This window comes from Vipera ursinii (assembly GCF_947247035.1).
Source record: "Vipera ursinii genome assembly, chromosome: 3".
NCBI classification, from domain to species: domain Eukaryota; kingdom Metazoa; phylum Chordata; class Lepidosauria; order Squamata; family Viperidae; genus Vipera; species Vipera ursinii.
Genome location: NC_139516.1, coordinates 172,501,032 through 172,507,724, shown reverse-complemented (window position 1 = coordinate 172,507,724; position 6,693 = coordinate 172,501,032). Strand labels below are relative to the sequence as shown.

Sequence of the window (6,693 nt, the reverse complement as noted above, 5' to 3'; positions counted from 1 at the left end):
TGGCTACTGCCTAAGCCCAATATTAAAAGTATATATCATCTATATATGTTGTATATATCCCAGTATAGATGCTACTTTGCAAGACTGCTAAATTATTCCTATCTTTTTTTGCTTAAGGATTCACTCTGTTATATTTCTGGATCTTACAGAAAGTTGGTTTTTATGGGAAGACTGCTACACTAAAATTACTTCAAAGGACAACAGATGCAATTGAAATGTTGAATTTGCTAAAAGTAGATAATTATAAGGAAGCAATTTTGTTCTTGGATGAAATAACTGGTGCTTTTGTTGTTCAGAACAGAAATACTAATACTTGGCAGTTTTATTAGTGGCTTTTTTTTGCTTTGCAACTCATCTCCTCTTCCTTCTCATCTAATTTTTATTTCCATTTCTCTTAGTTAGGCTGACTACAATGTTTGACATATTTAAAATAAATATATTGACATATTATGCTCATGCTATAGTTGTCTAATAAAAATGCATTGAGGAATTCTGTATCACAACATCACATCAACCTCAGTCATTCATATTTATGACTTAATGTCAGAAGAAAGAATATAAGCTGTGTAGTTGCATCAGAATACTATAATACATAGTTTGTCAATTGCCCCCCTTGCCCCAAACCTATTATTTTTTTTACTAAAATCATTATCAATTAAAGTAGTAAAAGAATGTGAAGGAAATACAAACTATAAGGAAATAAAAAAGAAATAAAAATATGCTCTCCAATACAAGAGAGTGTAGGAGATGACCAGGCTGAGACCAAGGGAGGGTTCAAATGCATCATCAGTCTTGAGTCCCTTCATGCCGAAAAGAGATCTAAGTCCAGCCCACCTTGAATTCTATTAACTCTAATCTAGTGCCAATTTGCTTTGACTATTCATAGTTCAGATTCTTATATAGAGCTTAAGCTTGCAATAAACCTTTATATTCATTTCAGCTGCCTGGATTTCTGATTTTTCTCTGGTTGACATTACTCTGAACTACTCGCTTCTTCACCAAACTTTTCATGGACTCAGAAATACCCAAGCAATGGCTTCAGACTCCAGAGCTGTAGCCATAGTGGACTAGCCAGATGTACACTCTTTTAGAAGGTACCAAGATGGCATGGAAGGTGAGGAAATGAGGAATTTAGCAGCCAGTCTTCATCAATTGATTCAGCAAGTACAGATCCTGACTCAACAAGGGCTTCCACAGCAATCCCAACCACCTGCCCAACCCACCCAGGCACAACTGCTGGTTGCCGCTGCACTCATCCCCAAGACTCCCAGCTATTTACCACAGAGATTCACCAGAAAGTCTGATAAGATGAGAACATTCATAGCCTAGTGTGAATTATTCATCGGCACCCAACCAGGGGCATTTCTGACAGGCAGCTCAAGAGTCTCCCTCACCGGCAATCTTTTAAACTATTTCACTGCCAGAATGGGTGCTTCCATTCATTGAAAAGTGAACCCATCCTAGATAATTTACCAAATTTCCTCACCCAATTCAGAGAGCACATTGGAGAGTTGATCCATAATTACAAAGCTTTGAACTCAGTGACAGGAATGTACCATTATCCACTACCATTAATTCCAGCCCTCTTAGACAGACTGCAGAAAGCAAGCATTTTTACGAAAGTGGATCTCTGGAATGCTTTGATCCAGTTAAGATCAAAGTGGGCCACAAATATTTAATTGTCTTTGACACCAGATATGGTAAATTTGAGTACACAGTGGTCCCCTTCAGCTCTTTAATGCAGGGCCGTATTTTCCAGATTTATGAACCAAGCCTTTTCAGACCTCATAGATAAATTTGTGGTGCTTTATATGAACAACATTTTAGTCTACTTTGAGAATGAGGCTCAGCACCCAGACTACATGTGTGCAGTTCTCCATACACTAAGAGATAATCATCTCTTTGCCTTTAACCTGCAATAACTAGACTTCTTGGGTTTTCCACAAAAGGGTATTCTGATGGATACCCAGAAGGTCCAAGCTGTCCTTGACTGCTTTGACCATTAGTGATTCAGATTCTTATAGAGAGCATAAGCTTGCAATAAACTTTTATATTCTTTTATATTCTGATTTTCTTGTGCTTGACAGAGCATATATATACTCGGGGTTAAACTGTGGAGTTGTTGGTGATCTCTGAAGTTGATTGTTTGCTTGTAAACATTTCATTACCCAACTAGATATCAACATCCATGCAAGTGAATGTGGGTTTTGTTCTCTATTCATATACAACAGTTTGCCCTGACAGGAGTGTGGTTTTCTTCTTGGTAGTTCCTTGATTATTGCATAATGTCTGATTTTCTTTTTGCCTGCTGTTAATTCCTGTTTAGCACCAAACAAATACCAGACAAAACAAGCTACATCACCATTTTTAAAAAATCTACATCTGAGCAAAGCATTGGAAATAAGCTAATGAAACAGATTAGCACTGAACTGATGCTTAGAGAATGTCTACCCAATAATGAATGTCGATCCAAAATGGAGAATTCACTTGACAATATTCTAAATGTTTGTAGAATATTTAAGCCTTATTTTATGGAAAGTTCAACAAGAGGTAATGCAATCTAAAACTGACACATAAAATAAATTGAAATTAAACTCTCTCAAATGTATTCTTGGCAATGTTGTAAAACAATATTAAATTAATCCCATGTTCCACCTTCTTTCCAGTAAGGAAGAGTTCAAAAAGTCATTAAATATCAACAATGATTCCATGAATCTCTCTTGATTTCTTTGTTACTCTTACTTTTTCACAAGTGTATTGGAGATGAATGTCAAATAATTTTCTAATGAAAAAAATAATTGTTATTTCAAAAGCATTTGTTTCTACATTTTTAGATGTTACTTAGAGATACCAGATGTAAATAAAAGTTAGGAAATAACAACATACCTTTCAATATACTAATTAAATTGTCAAGCATACTGAGGGGTCCTTGTGCTCTTTGAGCTTGCTTGTTTTCTTGCAGATGTTTCTTTACCTAAACTTGGTAACATTGTGGTTTGCTGTCAGTTTATATATCTCTGTTATTCAGAATACTTTAAAGTTAAAATTAATGAATAGTTCAACATAGTGCTTCATTTCTTGTCAAACTGTGTTAATATCAACTGGAAAAAGATTGAGGAAATAACTCCAAAGGTATTAACGAGAACTTAATTCCTTGTTTAAAACAAGTGTACATCTAATCCATTCTGTAATTTCTTCTGTAATCTGAAAGAGAAAAGGCTTGCATTATAGATTTATTGCCTCTCTACCAGCCTATGCTTTTTGACAGCAAATAAAACTTTATTATCTCCCTACACATCTTAATACTAATGGGAAGCCTACTGCTCTTTAAAGGATTCACACTTCCTTGCAATATTACGATATTTCAATATTGTACTTTGGAATCTTGCAATTAATGCCCTGTTTGATGTGGCAGATGATATCCCAGGCATTTCAAGCACCTGCAGTTGTCATGAATGACTTATTCAGGTAACTGTCATTTATTGCTTCCAGTATGGGGATACTTCCACTTTCTGTTTCCTGAGCTAATGTACAAAACAACATAATTTCTAATTGGCTTTTACATTCATTCAAACATAGACACTCCAAGGTTTATTCATTAGGTAAGAAATGAAAATGATCCTGAATATTTAACAGAGAATTTTCCATTCATTAAAATGTACGCCAATAATATCAATGGACATTATTTTCTCAGTCTATGATGAGAGGTCTAACTACATCTTGATTTTGAATTTTTCCCTACTGGAGTGTTCCTTTTTCCTGCTACCATTTTATATGATTGATTTAGTTAAATGACTTCAAATATTTGCTAATATATAAAATTTTTTACATTCAAATAATTTTTGGAAGATAGTCTTTATTTGACAAAATGTAGGGAGATTGTAAGGGACGCGGTGGCTCAGTGGGTTACAACGCTGAGCTTGTTGATCAGAAGGTCGGCAGTTTGGCGGGTCGAATCCTGAGTGCCGCGTAACAGAGTGTGTGCCTGTTATTTGTCCCAGCTTCTGCCAAACTAGCAGTTCAAAAGCACATAAAAATGCAAGTAGAAAAATAGGGACCACTACGGTGGGAAGGTAACAGCGTTCCATGCGCCTTTGGCTTTTAGTCATGCCGGCCACATGACCATGGAGACGTCCTCGGACAAGCGCTGGCTCTTTGGCTTTGAAATGGAGATAAGCACCGGCCCCTAGAGTTGGAAACGACTAGCACGTATGTGCAGGGGAACCTTTACCTTTTACCTTTAGGGAGATTGTAACACTGAAATATAAAAATCTTGTTTTCCCCATAGCAGAGAATTACATCTGGTGGAACTCCCAACCCATAATCACCTTCATTATTCAAGGCAAATTAAACACCAGTTTATCTTGGCCAGAGTATATCATGATGACATCTGCCCCATTCATGAAATATATGGCATGCTTCTCAACCTAGGCTCCTAATAGTATTTTCACTCATTATTTCAGTATTTTCCCCTAAGTTGGCATTCATGACAGTTATACTAGGAGATTGCAGTTTCTGTTTACTGAAAAGTGAAATGTGTTTTGATCTTGTGGGAGCTCTTAGAGTAGTTTTGAGTAGGAAAGTTGAATATAGAATTGGTCTGCCTTTGAAAATTTAAGTTGGTGAGAAATAGAAGCCATTATATAGAGATCTATTTAGGGAGGGAAAGAAGGTCAGTCAAAAAGAAATAAGTGGAGGAAAAAGAAATAAGGAGGTAACTAAGGGGTTTTTCCACTGAGTGGTGAGAAATTATCCACAGTCACTGTGACATTTTTCCTTGGTGGTAGAAAAGTATGTACAACGAGCCATCTCTTTGCTGCTATCTGATGGCTGTCCAGATTTTTGCAGCCCAGATACCGTAAACCTGCTATAGCCGCCTCCTTGCTTCCTTGACCTCATCTCTACTCTTTTGGGCCTCTTTATTTAACATCACTCTCGCTTGATGCCTGCTGCTGCTCCTGTCACAACAGCCACATTCCGCACCCGCTTTCCCTGGTGGGTCTTAACATGTTTTGCTAGGTGGTCACTCCGCATGAATCTCTTGGGGCACAGCTGGCAGCCAAAGCACTTCTCCCCTGTGTGTGTCCGAAGGTGCCTCTGCAGCTCATCTGAGCGAGTGAAGCACTTCCCACAGTACAGCCAGGAGCAAATGAAGGGGTGCTCGCCTGCATGCCAGCGGAGGTGGGCCTTCAAGTGAGAGGTTTTACCATAAACCTTGCCACACCCTGGCAGATGGCAGACATGCTGCTTCTTCCTCCCTGGCTCCTCGTGGGACCTGCTGGATCCCTGGCAGTTGGGGCATTTGCAGTGACGACAGTGGCGAGCTGTACTCAACAGCCCTTTGGGGGGGCTCTGCAGGAAGAGTGTGAGGGGAGGCTGGGGACTGAGGACTAGTGAATGTCCAAGAGAAAAATTGCTTGGCTGCTGCAGGGTCCACCAAGGGGCATCATCAGTGCAGGAGGGGCCTGGAGGGACAGCTGTACTCAAAGGCCACGGGCCTTGCAGAAAACTGTAGGAGTCCTGGGCTTCTGGGAAAGCATAGGAGGGATGAACTGTGGGCGCCAACATCTTGACGGGTGACCACTCCAATGAGTAGATGGACTTAGCTGGCGGTGTCAGCGGCAGTTCGTGGGGTGAGGCACCACTATTGCTAGCCACCATTTGCTCATGATATGGCATTTTGGGTCATCCAAACGCCACGGTTGTGTGAGAGCGTGATGGCACCTCATTGCTCCAGAGTTGAAACATCCCCACAGATTCATAGGACCCTGGTGAGCTGGCTGAAGAACAGGGTAGAGGAGGTGCTGCTCAGAAGGGCAAGGTGGGGTAGTTGACAGTGATGTCCTCTGGAGATGAGTTAGGAGAGTGGTCCTCGGAAGGATGGAAGGCTGAGTCAACCTTGAGCCTGGTGGGATGCAAACCTCCACTAATTGCAGGCAGCTGGTGTTACTTAAGGAGGCATTAGCCCACTGCTCCACCAAGCCCTGCCATTCCCTGTAATCAAGAACGCTGCCTCTTTTCCTTGGTGAAGAAATTGACCAATGTATGTAAAGGTTGTGTCCAAAACTAGGACATGGTGCTTATCTCTGTTTCTTAGCCAAGGGAGCCAGCATTGTCCAAAGACAATTTCCATGGTCGTATGACCAGCATGCCTATATGCCTAAGGTGCATGGAACACCCATCAAAGTGGTACCTATTAATCTACTTGCAATTGCATGCTTTTGAACTGCTAGGTGGGCAGAAGCTAGGACAAGTTAGGGCAGGTCATCTGTTACTCAGAACTCAGGTCCCAAACCTGGGCTGTCAGCTCTCTGACAAGCTCAGCATCTTTAACTACTGAGACATTCTGGTCCCCGATATATGTATTTATTTATAATTTGCCTCTATACTACATAGTGCTTATTCATATATGTAGTGACTACACACTTATCAAAGGGGAGAAAAAAACTGAAGCAGCAGCATCAACTGCTTAATGTCGTAATATGAACATTAATATATTATCTCAAATAATTCTTATTCGTTACTTAGAATGTTATGCATTTGTATGTGTCCTGTGATTGCACTAGTATGCTTCTCAGTTTATCAGTAGAATATACCTGAGCAGCAACTGCTGCTGTTGGAGCAAAACCAGCATTTTGGACTGACTTTCCTTAAGCTAATTTAAGATGTATGTCTCCAGTGGATACACCAACC

At 40.0% G+C, this 6,693-nt stretch overlaps 1 pseudogene across 1 annotated transcript; it reads right to left on the bottom strand.

The window, feature by feature from the left end:
* Positions 1-4,929: 4,929 nt before the first annotated feature.
* Positions 4,930-5,859, bottom strand: LOC310637288 (transcription factor Sp5-like; annotated as a pseudogene). Its single transcript has one exon. The product of its transcript is annotated as a transcription factor Sp5-like (transcript).
* Between the last annotated feature and the right edge of the window lie 834 nt (positions 5,860-6,693).